At 35.7% G+C, this 18247-nt stretch overlaps 1 protein-coding gene across 10 annotated transcripts in view; it reads left to right on the top strand.

The window, feature by feature from the left end:
• Positions 1 to 18247, top strand: part of CADPS2 (calcium dependent secretion activator 2) — a 564312-nt gene that overhangs the window by 297535 nt on the left and 248530 nt on the right. The gene's annotated exons all lie outside the window — the stretch shown is intronic.

Genomic DNA, 18247 nt, shown 5'->3' with positions numbered 1-18247 from the left:
TGGCCAACTTCCTCTTGGTGAAGGGTAATTCTCATGTAACATATTTCTGTTCCTGGGTTCAAAGGATCATCTTTATATTTGAAATCATCTGCTCTTCATGTTCATTGTGATTAATCACAGAATATCTCCGAAGTGCATCTCTTTCTTTTATCTTTTCCATTTTCCCCATGAAAAGGCCTTTTTCTCACACCTTTTAACATTAAATTATTCTTTTCCTATAGTCACCTCTTCATACCTAGAATATATATATATATATTTACCTTCTAATCCCAGTATACCCTTACTATACTCAGCTTGTGCTGGCAGTAAAAGCATTAACATTAGGTACATCTGTGTGAAAGGTCATCTTCAGACTTATAAATGAAGTAGGTGTTCTAATTGAGTAGGCTATATGAAGATGTCTTCTGTAATGTGAATTTTTAAATGTTTTTATTTTGGGGGTTTTTTGTTGTTTTTTTTTTTTTTTTTTTTTTTTTTTTTGAGACAGAATCTTGCTCTGTCACCCAGGCTAGAGTGCAGTGGCACAACCTCGGCTCATTGCAACCCACCTCCTAGATTCAAGCAATTCTTGTGCCTCAGGCTCCCAAGTAGCTGGGACCACAGGCACATGCCGCCTTGCCTGGCTAAATTTTGTATTTTTAGTAGAGATGGGGTTTCACCATCTTGGCCAGGCTTGTCTTGAACTCCTGACCTCAAATGATCCACTTGCCTCGGCCTCCCAAAATGCTGGGATTACAAGCATGAGCCACCACACCCGCCCTCTGTAATGTGAACCTATCTTACCTAGACCTGAAGACTGTATTCAGAGATATTTTCCAGAAAATAAAACCTTCAGAAATCTTACTTGAAAATTTCTGGTATTAATGGACTGCTTGTACAGTGATAGATGCAAAAAGATGCTAGGATCATTCTGTATACTAGAAATTTTTTAAAAAACTGAAGTCAGGATTTCTATTAGTTTCAGACCCTCTTCTTCTACCTCCTTTACACTCTTGGAATTTTTCTATTTATAGGGATTTGTAAGTCTGTATCTACACTCCAGAGATTTTGAGTCTGCATTCATAATCTAGACTTCCTCTTCCATTTTCTTGATATGTGTATTTGTTAGTACCTAAGAGAGCTATGTTACTGCTTTTTTAGTCATGTGCTTATGTATTTGTGCATTTGTTTTAATTGAACAAAGGTGTGCAGGTAGCATAATCTAATACAAGAGCTTTGGAGACAACATATGGTCTTTTTATTAATCAGGGTTTTTCATTTAAACTATTATTATATTAATTTTAAAGGTAAAAATAATGTTACTTTTCTTATTGTAACTATTGTTAACTATCTCTCACTGTTTAACAGCAGCCATTTTAAGTCTAATGCTATAAGTAATTCTTGAGCTATTTTTAACTGATCAGCTGGTCAAATAATATAGTTAAGCAGTTTCTAAATTGGATACATAAGTGATATATATATATATATATATATATATATATATATATATATATTCGATGCAATTTTATATCTGAGAAACCGCTTATGCTCCCTTACTCTCTTCATACTAGAAAGACAGCTTTTCTATCTATTACAGGGTTTCCCAACCTGAGCACTATTAATGTTTTGAGCAGGGTAATTCTTTGTTGTCAGGTGCTTTTCTGTATATTTTATGATATTTAACAACATCCCTAACCTCTAGCCAAATAAAAAATGTCTCCAGACATTGCTAAATGTCTCCTGGAGGGTAGTGCAAAATCAACCCTGCCTGAGAACCATTAATCTATACTCATGACCTCAATAGGTTCAAAGATTATAAATATCATTTGTATCTAATGACTTAGAAATTGTTACTATTTTTCTTGTAGATTCAGATTTGTGTATCCAACTTCCATACTCAGTATTTCCAATTGTATAATGATATCTCAAACCACATATTTTTGTAATAGAACTTATGACTTGTATCCTCATAAAGCCTTCCGCAGAGGCAATTATTAAATAAGCCTGTGACCTAGACATCTCCCTTGTTTCTCCTTTTCTCACCCTAGCACCAGATCCATTTGCAACTTTTGTGAGCTTTTTCTGTATTTGTTCTGAATCCATCCATATATTAATATCCCCACTACCCTAATTCAAAGCACCATCATTTCACATAAAGAGTCTGTTTACTATTTTCCCATTTACCACCTTGTTCTCTCTGATTTGACCTTCACACCTCAGTCACTATGATCTATTTAAAATTCAAAATAAATCATAACATTCTGTCCTTAAAATAGTCCAATGTCTTCCAATTTATTTGGAATAACAATCAGACTCCTCATTATAGTGTAGCAGGCCCGACAGGTGTTCTCAGGTGTGGCCCTGCACATTAGATATGCAGATTCTCAGGCCCCACTCTAGATCTGCTGAGTCAGAAACCCCAGGGGTGCAGGGCTACCCTCTGTTTTAATAAGCCCTCCTAAAGATTTTAAGACACACCAAAGTTGGAGAATCCCTGATCTACATGAACTGACTTCTGTCTCTAAATTCATCTTCTGTTTTAACCTCCTTGCCTACTGTCATTCTTTCCTTACACCATACTTTCTTTTCCTCAAACATTGTAGACTCATGCTTGCTTTAGACTTTAGGTCTTTACATGTGTTTTAATCTGAACACACGTGCGCACACACAATTGGAATAAATTGGTGTTCATCTCTGGATGGTAGAGCTACTGGTTTTATATATGTGTGTGTGGGTATATATATATAGTGCACACATTATCAATAATGTATATTGTTGGTATACATAATGTATGTGTGTATATATACACATATTAAGTATATACAAAAGTATGTATATACATATATATATACTTTTCTAATTAGAACAAATAACTTCTATTAAGTTAAAAGAAAAAGCCTTACATGATCTGACATCTGTAGATAAAGTTTTATGAATAGTATATCTGGGGAGCTTGGTTTTTAACATGAAGTTTTTTTAATTAAAAATTTGGGTAGCATTTAAATTTGAAAATGAACAACAGAGCACTTAAAATAGGTTTATACCACAGTAAGATACCACTGTACACCTACTAAAATGGTGAAAATACAGAAAAACTGACAGTGCTTGTGAGAATGCAGAACAGAAACTCTTACTCATTGCTGGTTGCAATGTAAAATTGTAGTCACTTTGGAAGACAACTTGCCAGTTTTTTGTATAAAGTTAAACATAGACTTACTATACAATCCAAAAATTGTACTCCTAGGTATTTACCAAAGGGTTTATGAAGGTTGTGTCTACACAAAAATCTGTGTGTGAATGTTTAAACAGCTTTATTCTTAATCACTAAAAATTGGAAGCAACCAAGATGTTCTTTAGTTGGCGAGTGAATAAAACCATGGCACATCCATAGAATGGAATACTATTCAATAACAGAAACAAGCTATTAATTAATGCAGTGGCACAGACGAATGTAAATGCAAATGGAAGAAGTCAAACCCAAAAGATGACGTATTTTATTACTCCATTCATTCTAGAAAATTATAGGGGTAGACTACAGTTGCGAGTTTGCCAAGAATTGAGCTGAGGTGGGTTGTCAGCCAGAAAGGGGTACACAGGTGACTTTTAGAGTGAAGGAACTGTTCTGTATGGTACTGTGTGTTATATGCAGTATTAGTCCATTCTCACGCTGCTGTGAAGAAATACCTAAGACTAGGTATTTTATGAAGAAAAGAGGTTTAATTGACTCAGTTCTGCATGGCTAGGGAAGCCTCAGGAAACTTACAGTCATGGTGGAAGGCACTTCTTCACAGGGTGGCAGGAGAGAGAATAAGTGCAAGCAGGGGAAATGCCAGAAGCTTATAAAACCACCAGATCAGGCCAGGCATGGTGGCTCATGCCTATAATCCCAGCATTTTGGGAGGCCAACGCAGGGGGATCACCTGAGGTCAGGAGTTCAAGAGTAGACTAGCCAACATGGTGAAACCTATCTCTACTAAAAATACAAAAAATTATCCAGGCGTGGTGGTGGGCACCTGTAACCCCAGCTATTCAGGAGGCTAAGGCAGGAGAATCACTGGAACCCGGGAGGCAGAGGTTTCATGAGCCAAGATCGTGCCACTGGGCAACAGAGCAAGACTCCATCTCAAAAAAAAAAAATCAGATTTCCTGAGACCCACTCACTATCACAAGAACAGCATCAGGAAAACCACCCCCGTGATCCAGTTACCTCCACCTGGTCTCTCCCCTGACATGTGGAAATTATGGGGATTATGGGAATTACAACTGAAGATAAGATTTGGGTGGGGACACAAAGCCTAACCATATCAGATGCATACTTATATGTATTTGCCAAGAGGTATAGAACTTTATGTTACAAAGAATGTACATTAATGTATGCACACTAACATGAACACACACACTTCCCTAATGAACACATCAACCAGCAGCATCAAAAGGATGCCAACATGGAATAGAGACTGAGACAGATGAAATTAGTTGTACTGTACAGGTATGACATAGCTCCACTGAAAGAGGTGATGAGAAAAGAAACAGATCTAAGTAACCTAAGGGGGAAACATATGCTGCCAATACTCTCTTGATAACCAAGTGATGAAGATGACCACTATCACTGATGTCATGTGAATATCCTATGCTCTCTATTATGATTTGAGAAGGGACACTTTGCCCCTGTGGTATTCTTGCCCCAAAACCCAGGCTAATCATCAGACAAACACAGATTGGTGACATTATACAGGATAATTGGCCAGTACTCTTCCAGAGTGTCAAGGTCATAAAAAAGACAAGTGAGAAACTGTCAAAGATCAGAGGAGACTAAGGAGACATGACAACAAAATGCAATATGCTGTTCTGGATTAGACCTTGGAACAGAAAGAAGGCATTGATGAACAAACTTGTGAAATCCAAATAAAATCTGGAATTCAGTTAATAGTAATGTGCCAATGTAAGTTTCTTGGTTTTAACAAATGTACCGTGGTAATGTATACTGTTCATTCTGAGGGAAACTGAGTGTACAGGAAGTCTGTATACTATCTTTGCAACTTTTCTGTAAGTCTTAAATTATTCTAAAACGTAAAACATCTATAATGTTTATTATAAACGTTTATAATAAAAAAGGCTTTTAAATATTTTATGAAATGCCTCAGCATATACTGTTTAAGAAATTAACATTTCTGTCCGGCTGCAGTAGATCATGCCTGTAATCCCAACACTTTGGGAGGCCGAGGCAGGCAGATCACCTGAGGTCAGGAATTTGAGACCAGCCTGGCCAACATGGCGAAACCCCGTCTCTATTAAAAATACAAAAATTATCTGGGTGTGGTGGCGCACACCTGTAATCCCACCTACTTGGGAGGCTGAGGCAGGAGAATCGCTTGAACCCGGGAGGGGGAGGTTGCAGTGAGCTGAGATCGCACCACTGTACTTCAGCCTGGGTGAAGGAAAAGAAGAGAAAAGAAAAGAAAAAGAATTGAACATTTCCTTACATCACTTCAATTTCTTCATTACACCTAGGAAATTTAATATTGATTCAGAAATATGTGCTATGCAGTCAATATTCAGAGTTCCGTAATTATCCCAACATGTCAATAAAAGCTGGTATTCTCCCCCCGTCTAGGATACAATCCAGGATCATACATTGCATTGGGCTGTTGTAACTCTTCAGTCTCCTTTTTTTTAGATGCTCCCACCACCTTTTTTTTTTTTTACTTTTATTATGATGATATTTTTAAGCATTCAAATTAATCTTATAAAATGTTCTTTATTCTGGATTTGTCTTATTTTTTTCATGACTGGTTTTAGGTAAACATCTTTGCCAAGCATCCACCTACATAATGTTTTGTGCTTCCCATTGCATCTTATCAAAAGTTACAGAGTGACAGTTTTTTCTAATATTGGGGATTTTAATTAAGTATTATCACTTGGTTAAAGCGGCATCTGCCAGTTCTCTCCATCATAAAGATACCATTTTTTGTTTTGATTTTAATAAGCTGTGGGGTGTTACTATTAGAGTTTCTCTAACCACCTTTCACTCAGTGTTTTAGCTAAAGATTCGTGGATTTAAAAAAATTTTGTGTGTTATAGTCTGTGTCTGTTATTCTTTTTTCATGATCAGATTGTGTCAAAGTTGTGTGTATGTATGTGTTTGCATATGTGTGTTCCTTTACTATCTTCCTTTTCCTTTTTTAAAAATTTCCCCCACAGCACCAATATGTTTTTTTTTTTCTTTTAAATCATATATCTATTGGTCTTTGCTTTCTGGGACATGAAATTTTAGAGGCTCAACTTGTACTCTTCCTGCCCCAGGCCTGCTATTAGCACTGGTTGTTTTTAGTGATGATGGAATTTAGAAACTAACATTCTACATATGTATCAACACTTCTTAGTTGAGAAATATACTTTTTTTTTTTTGAGACAGGGTCTCACTCTATCACCCAGGCTGGAGTACGGTGGCACAATTGTGGCTCACTACAGCCTCCACCTGCTAGGCTCAAAAGAGCTTCCTACCTCAGCTTCCAGAGTATCTGAGGCCATAGGTGTATGCCACCATGCTGGGCCAATTTTTAGATTTTTTTGGTGGAGACAAAGATTTACTATGTTGCCAAGGGTGGTCTCAAACTCCTGAACTCAAGAAATCCTCCCACCTCAGTCCCCCAGATTGCTTGGATTCCTGGCATGAGCCACTGTTCTCAGCCCAAGAAATATACATTTTTTTAAAAAACATGAGTTTGCTGCTTCCCCACGACATCAATATATTTACTCATTTTGCATCATATAATATATACAAAATAATTTCAGAAATACCATGTCAGTGCCACCACCAACAAACTTACATAGTAAAGATCAACATTTTTTTTGCCATTTGATTTGTCTTTAGAATGTATTCCAGTAAGTGTGTATGTGTGAATACTCTGTTCAAAAGTAACCCAGTGCAATAGAAGATAAAATTTCTTATTTTTATTCTTATAGTGAAAACCATTTGAAGAAATTGCAGGTTCGGTCATTTTAGAGATTTTTCAGAAATCAAATATTATTTAAGCTAAAGTATTTTTATACATAGTCATTTTAGATATACAGTTTATATCATTTTATAAAATGTTTGAATCTTCTTAGGGTACTATCTGGCTGCCAGTGCACTTTTATTTGTGAATGAATTACTGTGTAATATATTCCTGGTAACTAGTTTATTGAATGGTATTCTTGAGTACAAAGTACATTTTGAGTATTTTACCAAAATGATTTTTTAATTTTAGAAATGTTGCTATGAAAACATTCTTTCTGACAGTTGTTAGAAAAAGAGCTGCCTGAAGAGAGTTTTTTGTTTGTTTTTGTTATGTTTTGTTTTTGACAGTCTTACTCTGTTGCCCAGGCCGGAGAGCTCGGCTTACTACAGCCTCAATTTCCCAGACTCAAGCGATAATCCCACCTCAGCCTCCCAAGTTGCTGGGACTACTGGTGTGTGCCACTATGCCCAGCCAATTTTTTGTTTTATATAGAGATGGAGTCTCACAATGTTGCAAGGCTGGTCTTGAACTCCTGGGCTCAAGTGATCCTCCCACCCCAACCTCCCAAAGTGTAGGGATTACAGGCATGAGCCACTGTGCCTGGTCAGAGAAGGTTGTAAAAAGATTGAATTTCTAGGTCCAAGCATTTCCTTTAGTTGGTTTGGGGTATGCCAAGGAGGGAGTATTTTAAACACTTCCAAGGGGATGCTAATGTGCATACAGAGTTGAGAAGCACTGGTACAAATAGTATCATTGACACTAATGTGCAGACAGGTTCAGAACCTAGTGACTCTTCGGTGTAAGAAAAATATCATAACCTGTAGGTTTGTGAAATGATAGCTCAAATTTCATAGACATTGGGCAGTTGAAGGTTATATGATTTGGCAGGTACTTGGCATGCAAATTTTGTTTGTAGATGGCAGATGCAAATACCTATTTACGGAAATAGAGGTGGCATATGGAGATTTTTCATCTGAATTGGTGGCCAACCCTCCACCAGGTGCTAAGGGAATACCTGGAGGCAGAACAAGGATTTTTTCTCAGGAAACAATTATGATTATGTCCTAGCAGGTAAACAGCTGACCAGTCAAGCATCCCAAAGTATATAGTTTATCATAATGAAGATAATTTTGTTCTGAAAAACTTGAAAAGCAAGTTTTGCCTAACATAGCCATATAACAATCTAAATAGCAGTCCCAAGGGACATCTATTTGTGGGCAACGCATTTTCCATTGAGTCTTTCAGAGTGAAATGTTGGGTAGTATACACTCCTGGGTAACTCTTTAACTTGATAAAGGGTCATCTTCAGTACAAAAAAATTTTGGAGGGATTGCCAAAATAACTTTTTTTTCATTTTAGAAATTTTGCTGTAAAAACATTTCTTCAGACAGAAGGAACCTATTGTCCATTAATAGATTGAGTTCATGGCCTTGATACCACATCTTCAGTATATACAGAAGGATGCTGAGTCCTCTGCTTCCATGGGGATGGGGAAAGCATAGATGCAACTCTAAAGTCTCATGAAGAATTGTTATCTGAAAGGATTTAAGGAGGAAGGATAACTTTTCTGTGATTTTTTTTTTTTTTTTTTTTTTGAGATGGAGTCTCGCTCTGTCGCCCAGGCTGGAGTGCAGTGGCACAATCTCGGCTCACTGCAAGCTCCGCCTCCTGGGTTCAGGCCATTCTCCTGCCTCAGCCTCTCCGAGTAGCTGGGACTACAGGCGCCCGCCACCACGCCCGGCTAGTTTTTTGTATTTTTAGTAGAGACGGGGTTTCACCATGGTCTCGATCTCCTGACCTCGTGATCCGCCCGCCTCAGCCTCCCAAAGTGCTGGGATCACAAGCGTGAGCCACCGCTCCCCGCCTAACTTTTCTGTGATTTTAAGAAAAGTTGTACCACAAATATAAAAGTCTCCTATATATGAAGAGTTGAATTAGACATACATAGGATGCAAAAGAATTTCCATTCCATCTTGCAGCATATGATATTAATTCACTAGGTAAAGCATCAGTCAGTCATTTAGTGCTATTTCAATAAAATTAGCCATTAAATTTTACTTTCAAATTGAAGAAAAATACCTGCGATTATGATTTCACGAGGAGCTTCTCTAATGTTTTTTTCATTCACATGTAGATGTATAATGCTGTCATTCTTAAATCCTCAATATAAATTTTGTCTGTGCGAGTTAAGGAAAGGCCTAAAGTGATTATTAATTTTTTTGTAATTATTTGTGAAAAATTAGTTAATTATTCAATAAAACATCTTTAATCTGCTCCTGATCTGTTGCTTCAGAAGTTTTTTAGAAGTTCCATGAAAACTACTTATAAACTAGATAATTAGAGACAAAATTTTAATTCCGTGGTCCAGTTATATGTATTGGCTACATTTGGCTTAAATCCTTTCAGATAGCAATTCTTCATGAGACTGTATAATCGTATCTCAGTCACCACACCAGTGACGAAGCAGGAGCGCAGACAGGGAAAGGTCCAGGGCTAATTCACATAAGATGCAAATTCTTTGTAATTAGGTCTGGCTTATTAATCACGTGCTGTGAAGTGTTATGGGTTTCTACCTGTCGTTCAGTGCCTGACTTTGAAAGTTGTTGCTCGGTGTGTCTGCCTTGGTCGTTCTCTGAGAAGTTGGCCTGGGTCTTCACTGTAGAGGTAGAGGAAAGTATTTCTTTCCTTATCACCACTTACAGGCGCTGATCATGTTAGGCACAGCGTCCTCCATGGTGTCCTTTGTGGGTGATTATAGTAAAAGTAGTTGACATTTTACTATTTCCTCAGAATAATAGAGGTTTTCCTCTGTCCCGGGTGGAACAAATATTAGACATGTGCACTGTACTAATGCCTTCTAATAGGTGTATATTGTTATTTCATTATGGTTTTAATTGGCACTTAGCAAAAACACTAATGATATTTAGCATCTTTTTGCCATCTGCAGCTTTTCTTTTATGAAGAATCTGTTCAAATATTTTCCCCAGTTTTTAACTGGGTTGCTTGTTTTCTGATTTTTGAATTTGGAAAGGTCATATTATTTATACCTTCTTTATGAGAGTATGATATAAATACTTTTCTCTCAGTCTTTGGCTTGTCTTGTTATTCTCTTAATCATATTTCAAAGAACAATTTTGATTAAGTCCAATTTATGATTTTTTTTTCTTTTTGGCTCATGTTCTTGGTGCTGTATCTAAGAAATCTTCACCAAACCCAAAGTTAGAATTCTCCTCTGTTTTCTTCTAGAAGCTGCATAGTTTTAGATTTTTACATTTAGTCTTTGATTTATTTTTAGTTAATTTTCAGATCTAGAGCTACATATAGATCAAAGTTTTTATTTGAATATGTTGTTCTAGCACAGTCTGTTGAAAAGCTTTCTCCACTGAATTTACTTAACATCTTTGTGAAAAATCAATTGTCTATTTATCTGTAAGCTTATTCCTGGACTCTCTATTCTGTCCCATTGAGCTCTTTGGTGTAAATATTATATAGCTATTAGGTATTGAAATATCTTGCTATAGTTTTGTACTTTATATTTTTTTGCCTCATGTTTTATGAATATCTGATATGGCAGCGTATAGATAGATGGGATTACGATTTCCTTCTCATTAACTGACCTTTTATCATTATGAAATGACCTTCTTTATCCCTGGTAGTATACTTTACTTTAAAAATCTACTTTACCTTAGCTGCCTCAGCTTTCTTTTTGTTGTTGTTGTTGTTGTTGTTGTTATTTTTGTTTTTGTAGAGATGGGGTTTTGCCGTGTTGCCCAGGCTGGTCTTGAACTCCTGAGCTCAAGCAGTCCACCCACCTTGGCCTCCCAAAGTGCTGGGATTATAGGCATGAGCCACTGTGCCCAGCCCTCAGTTTTCTTTTGACTAGTGTTAGCATGTTGTATTTTTCCCATTTTTAAATATATTTGTTTCTTTACACTTAGACTGTATTTCTTGAAGCAACATATAATTGTGTCTTTGTTATCCATTCTGACACACCTCTGCCTTTTAATTGGGTTATTTAAATTATATTTTAATATGAGTATTGATATGATTAAGCTTAAATCTGTCATTTAGATGTTTTCTCTTTCTCTTCTGTTATTCCCTTTTTCCTCTTCTGCTTTTTTCAGGTTGAATATTCTTTAAGATTCTAGTTTTTCTTCTTTGTTGCTCTGTTACTGATAAATGTCTTGTTATTTTATGTTGTTTTAACTCATCAGAGGCTAAGTCAAGTAACAGTATAACATTTAATGTATATTTAAGAACCTTACAGTATTATACCTCTAGTTCTTCCCTCCCATCATTTGAGTTATTGTGATGCATTGTACTTTTACATATGTTACAAACCTACACTACATTGTTTTTACATTATTTAAATTGTTAGTTATCTTTTAAACTAGTGTCACATAGTCATCTTTAGGTTCGAAAAAGGTTAAGAAGATTGTACATTTATTTAACAATTGTTGCTTTGTACAAAATCAGAATTGTTTCAGGAAGAAAAAAGGGGATGTTCAGGAAGCTGGTAGGGGTGTCCTGCATGTGTGCATCACACCAAAGTCGACACTTTTGTAATCCTTAGGACAAATAAAACGAACAACCTAGCCAGAATAGTCAGTGCCTTTTTTAATATAAATTAAAAGCTGAGTATCTAGTGATGGGAGAGTAGAGGTTATCTTTCAAGGTGCTGATGGGATTGAGTTAGCTGCAAACTGTACTTCCTAAGTCAGTGAAACTGAAATTTTATGTTCAGCTGAATTTTGAAGAAAAACTACTAGATAAATTATTTTAGTTTTTACATAATTCATGTGATATTTTATCTATAATTAAGAAACAAAACATTGTTATTTCTGGCTATTTCTGTTTTATTGGCTAGTAGAATTTGGAGTTTAAAAGGACACTGGAGCTCATTTAATACAATCTCTTCACTTTCCAGATAAAGCAACTGTGGCACAAAGATGCAAATTAAATTCTTCCAGTTCATAGTGGCACCTACTATATTGTTATCCTTTTGAGGGTAAGGCCATGGACATATTATGCACTTTAGCAACAGCAGCTGTCTAGCAGTTTCTGACTCACAGTATATGTCCAATTAATGTTGGAGGGATGGGTGAACAAATGAATAAATCTGAAATGTGCTTCATTTGGTTTCATTTCTCCTATGCAAAGTTATGCTAGAAAGTAGAATTAGTTACTTTTGTTTGGATGCCTGATATCCCTAATCAAGTAATAAACTAGAGCAATGTACAATTTGGCTCCTACAGCGAGTGAAATTCTAGTATTTTAGTCTTCTACCTAAAATAGAAGTAAATTGAAACATTCTCAAGTCTATTACTAAGCTCTTTTAGTCACTACATTAATAAAATAATTCCTGTGTATCTCAGAGCTATTCAAAGTCACTTTAGAATATCCACCCCATTTTATTCATTCATTAATGGACATTTAGGTTGATTTCATATCTTGGCTATTGTCAGTAAAGCTGCAATGAACATTGGAGTGCAGATATCTCTTCTGTAAACAGATTTCGTTTCCTTTGGATATATACCTTAAAGTGGGATTTTTGAATCATATAGTAATTCTGTTTTTACTTTTTTTGAGGAACTTCCATACTGTTTTCTGAAATGGCTATATTAATGCACATTCCTACCAACAATATGCAAGGGTTCCCTTTCCCCCACATCCTCACCAATGCTTATCTTTTATCTTGTTGATAATAGCCATTCTTATCTTTTATCTTGTTGGTAATAGCCATTCAGGTGTGAGGTGGTTTTATTTGCATTTCCCTGATGATTAGCGATGTTGAGCATTTGTTTCATATGTGCAGCAGGATTTTATTCGGCCTTAAAAACTGAAGAAATCTTGTCATTTAATCAAGCTGGGAGACATTGTGCTAAATGAAATATGCCAAGCACAGAAAGACAAATACCACATGATGTCACTTACATGTAGAATCTAAAAAAGCCAAACTCTTAGAAGCAGAGAGTAGGATGGTGGTTACCAGGGTCATAGGCGTGGAGGGGATGAGGAATGGGAAGACGTTGATCAAAGGCTACAAAGTTTTCGTTAAGATGAATCAGTCCCAGAAATCTGTTGTATAGCCTGGTGACTATAGTTAATAATCATGAATTATACACTTGAAAATTTGCTAAGAGAATATATCTTAAATGTTCTCAGAACATACACACACAAAAACTATGTTAGATGGATATTAAAACATGTTGTATAGTGTAAATATATATAATTTTGTCAAGTATACCTCAAGTAAAGCTGGAAAAAAATATTTACCTCTGTTGCCTTTAGCAGTGGTATGAGAAAACACTCTTATTCCCTGATGGTTTGTATTATATGCATTGTATGAGTCAAGAAGTCCTTAGATCAAAATAGCAAGATTCAAATTAGTTGGTTATTCAGCATGACACACTGAAAAGTTTGAAACCTGATTTTGAAGACATTAATTCTGGTATTGGCTCTGCCATAGTAGCCATGAGGCCATGAACAAGTCACATAACATCTCTTCTGCCCATGAATCGTTCCATGTCCTGACCTTATTCCCCACCATCTTCCTATGTTATTTACTTTTCTGAATCTGATTTTTTGAGCATATGAAAATGTATCACAGAGATTTCTCGACCTCATACTCACCTGTCCATCTTCCTTTCCCATTGCTTAAGTGACTACTGACTAGTTTGCATACATATAAAATGGCAAATTGGGAAGTTTTTTTTTTTTTAATTCTATAAATTCCGGGGATATAAGTGCAGTCGTGTTACATGGTTATATTGCTATAGCAGTGAAGTCTGGGCTTTTAGTGTACCCATTACCTGAATAGTGAACATCATATCCAGTAAGTAATTTTTCAGTGCTCACCCTCCTTTCCCACTGCCCCCTTTTGGAGTCTCCAGTGTCTATTATTCCCCTCCTCTCCATATATTTATGTATACCCATTGTTTCACTCTCATTTGTGAGAACATGCTGTATTTGACTTTATGTTTCTGAATTATTTCACTTAGGATAATGGCCTCCAGCTTCATCCATGTTGTTGTAAAAGACATAATTTCATTCTCTCTTATGTCTGGGTAGTGTTTTGTGTGTGTGTGCATGTGTGTGTATGTGTGTGTCTGTGTACACACATATGTTTATGCAATTAAAATTTTATTTATGCAATTATCTGCTGATAGACATTTTGGTTGATTCTATGACTTTGTTATTGTGACTAACGCTGTGATGAACATAGGCATGCAGGTGTCTTTTTGATATACTGATTTCTTTTACTTTGGGTACTTAGTAGTGGGATTGCTGGATCTGATGATATTTCTATTTTTAGTTGTTTAAGAAATCTCCAGCCAGGTGTGTGGTGGCTTACACCTGTAATCCCAGCACTTTGGGAGGCCGAGGTGGGTGGATCACGAGGTCAGGAGTTGGAGACTAGCCTGGCCAATATGGTGAAAATGGATCTCTAATAAAAGTACAAAAATTAGTCAGGCATGGTGGCGTGCACCTGTAGTCCCAGCTACTCTGGAGGCTGAGGCAGGAGAATTGCTTGAATCTAGGAGGCAGAGGTTGCAGTGAGCCAAGATAATGCCACTGCACTCCAGCCTGCCTGGGCGACAGAGTGAGACTCCATCTCTAAATAAATAAATAAGAAATTTCCATACTGTTTTCCATAGAGGTTGTACTAATTTACATTCCCACCAACAGTATGTGAGTATTCCAACTTGGAAAGGTTTTCATTAGTGTTATTTTGGTACATTATTATGTTGTGATTGTTAGACCTTGCATAGATTCCTTATTCATATGAAGAACAAGAGCTCACCTTCACACTTTAAGGTGGTACAGGTTGAGTACCCCTTATCCAAAATGCAACCAGAAGTATTCTAGATTTTTTATTTTTTCAGAATTTGGAATATTTGCATTATACTTAATGGTTGATCATCCTAATCTAAAAATTTGATATCCAAAATGCTCCAGTGAGCATTTCCTTTAAGCATGACCTTTGAGTACCATATGGATGCTCAAAAAGTTTAGGGTTTTGGAGCATTTCTGATTTTGGATTTTCGGATTAGGAATGCACAACCTGTAGTTAGTTTTTAATTTAAATACCCACATCTATCAGTAGTCCATGAATTAGCTAGCCAATCCCAAAACATTTTGCCATAACTTTATGTTCCATGCTCTTCACTTTAAGAATACAGCTAAAATAATTGTCCAAGTCTAGACATTGTGTGTACCTCCCTCTTTTCTATCCTACCACCATATGTTATGGATTGACTGACATTGACTTAGCTCTAAAAATTCTTATTGTACTTAATAACCAAAGATTAAGAACAAAACTAAATTTGTTATATTTATGAAATAATTAAGGAGATAATATGTTGAATTGAGGGGGGCGGTATAAAATTGAAAGTGTCTGTTGTTGTCTTGAAGTGATTTGCCTCTAGGTATTTATTTAACTTCAGTGCCAAGTTATTTACATAACAAAATAGTGCCTACCTTTGAGGGGTGATGGGAGAATTGATTTAAATTTCACAAAGCATTCCAAGACACTCAGTTGATAATGGTGCTTTCCTGTCTATATAAGTATTAAAAACACAGATATAGCTGTGTTGGAGTATATTGCTCTATCTAAGAAGGATGAAATCAGTACCTTATAAACAAGAAAAGTGATCTATGAATATTAATAAAAAACACTATCCTTAATTGAGCCTTGAAAAATATAGTGACTGACAAACTTGATTATGTCTTTCAGAATCTTCAAGAAAGGCTTTGAAATAGCAGAAATAATTATTAATCATTAGGTTGTATGGAACTTGAACTTTGTTAATAATATAAGCATAATGGTCTTCATTCTGGTAACCAAAATAATCAGCTTCATTGTTAAGTCTTTAAAAAATTTTTTCAATTTATTATAAGAAACGTCAAAATTTTGTTTAACTACATTAGTACAAAATGAGAGAAAATTAAGCATTTCAAAATATTTTTTACAAGCAGAATGCTTCAGGTGTTTGCAAGATATAAGCACACACAAAGTAAGCAAAGCTGATGATAGAAATCAATGTGTAAAAATATCTTTAAATCACACACTTATGAGGAGAAATTTCAAAGGTAAATTTAATTTTCCTTTATGATGAAATTTTAGCTTTCATTGTCTACACATTAGTTTCTTGTTGCTTGTTGCTGCTGCAACAGTTTACCAAAAACTTAGTGACTTAAAACAATATAAATTCATTATCTTATAGTTCTGAAGTCAGAAGTTCAAAATGAATCTCTGTGAGCTAAAATCAAGCTATCAGCAGGGTTCTGTTCCTTTCTAGATGCTCTAGAGGAGAATCTTTGTTGTGTGTTTTGTTTTGCCTTTTCCCATTTCTGGGGTTGCCTACATTCTTTGACTCATTTCTTTCTTCAATTACGAAGCTAGTAATGGCTGGTCAAGTCCTTTTCACATCAACAACTGACTCCTCTGCCTTCCTCTGCTATGTTTCAGAACCCTTGTGATTGTATTGGGCCCACCTGGATTGGTGAATAATTGCCTAATTAGCAATCTTAATTTCATCTGCTACCTTAATTCTCCTTTGCCATTTAAGGTAAAAACATATTCACAAGTCCTGGGGATTAGGATCTGGGCATCTTTGGAAAGCCAGTATTCTACTTATTACATTCCAGATATGGAAGGATGAAAGTTTCATAGATTTTGAGAGACTGGTAAGTAAACGACATACTGTAGAATTAATTACCATCATTCTCTGTTATCAAATTTTGGCAGTAATTTAGCCATCAAGACTTTTTCTCTTTTCATCACAGTGAAGTATTAATTTTAGGTTTACATTTTTATTTCTAATTTTTCTAAGCATCCACCCACCCATTCATTCATCCATCCGTCTTTCCAGCCAACCATCCAACCAACAAATACTTGGTGAGTGTTTACAATAGACTGTGAAGGAAACTGTGGTTAAGAAGGCTTAGAGATTTTTTTAAAATGTTAACAGTCAAGAAATGGATATGTTAATTAGCTTGACTGTAGTGATCAGTTCACTGTGTATCAGAACATCAGGATGCATACTTTAAATATAGTAATTTCAATAAAAAACTGGTGAAAAAATAATGTCTTAAAGATACTAATTTAAGCGACCCTATGTGGTACAAATGAATTACCCTGTCTACTACACAATAGCTCTTGCTCTCAAGGAGCATACACTACTAAGGGCTTGCCTAATGCCCCCTTCATATCATTATTAAATAGAGATGTCAGGAAAAACTGGAGAATGATTGACACATCTTACTTTTCTTTTCCTTGCTTTATCCTTAATCCTCCCATCATGCAAATAACAAAGCTTCTAATCTTGATCTTTTAACAAGCTAATGTCAAGGAAAAAATATCCACTTAGGATGATACTTTGTTTTTCTTCTACCCCATTTTATTTTTTCAAAGAAAGGCCTTTCTTATTTAAAAAAATGTACTGTATAGAAGGAAGGAGATGTGGTGTGTGGTTCTCTGTTGGGCCAAGTACACATTTGGTAAAAGGTTGGGAGTTTGATCAATTCCATATTGTAAATTCCAAAATTCTTTCCAGCTTTGAAAATAAAGGAACTTGATTTAGCCCATGAACAGTAAGGTTGACAGAAGATTTAATGCTAATCTTTCAGTATACAAAAGAGCATTGTGTCTGTAAGAGTGAGCAGGTGTTCTTTGTTTCCACTAAGTAGAACAGGAAGCCATGATATTAAATAAGAAATAATTTTAATTTAGCAACCTCAAGTGTATTAAAACACAGGAAACTGTTACTAAGGAAGAATATAGATTTTGCTTAGACAAATCATCTAATCCATCTTCACATACTATAAGGGTTCTGATATTGGGGCAAATATTAATATATGTGGTTATAACATCTGCTAAATAAATACTGAAGTGAAAAAAACTTCAGGTAGTCCTTTCATAACATATGCTACCTCAAGGTCCTACACTCTCAAGAAGGTATTTGAAAGATTTGCTAGGGACTGTCATTATGAATCTTTGCTAAAGTATAAAATCTCTGTCAATTGAAAGGAAAAAGAAACATCAACTAAACCCAAAAAGTCAAGGTTTCTTATAGAGATAGGCTCTACTTATCTGGAAAGATGTTCCCTCAGCCATTTGCCTAAAATATCCTTTGTCTCAAGGACACCTGTTTGTAAGCAGAAGTGATTTTTAATCAAAAATTGAACCATGATTTCTGCTAATTGTGTTCCTTCTTCCTCTGTTTGAGGCTAGTTCATCACTTAGTTGGATATGAGAAACCTGA

The sequence above is a fragment of the Nomascus leucogenys genome, chromosome 13 (genome assembly GCF_006542625.1).
Source record: "Nomascus leucogenys isolate Asia chromosome 13, Asia_NLE_v1, whole genome shotgun sequence".
NCBI classification, from domain to species: domain Eukaryota; kingdom Metazoa; phylum Chordata; class Mammalia; order Primates; family Hylobatidae; genus Nomascus; species Nomascus leucogenys.
The sequence above is the reverse complement of the archived record's forward strand: the minus strand, read 5'-3'. Positions and strand labels throughout refer to the sequence as shown.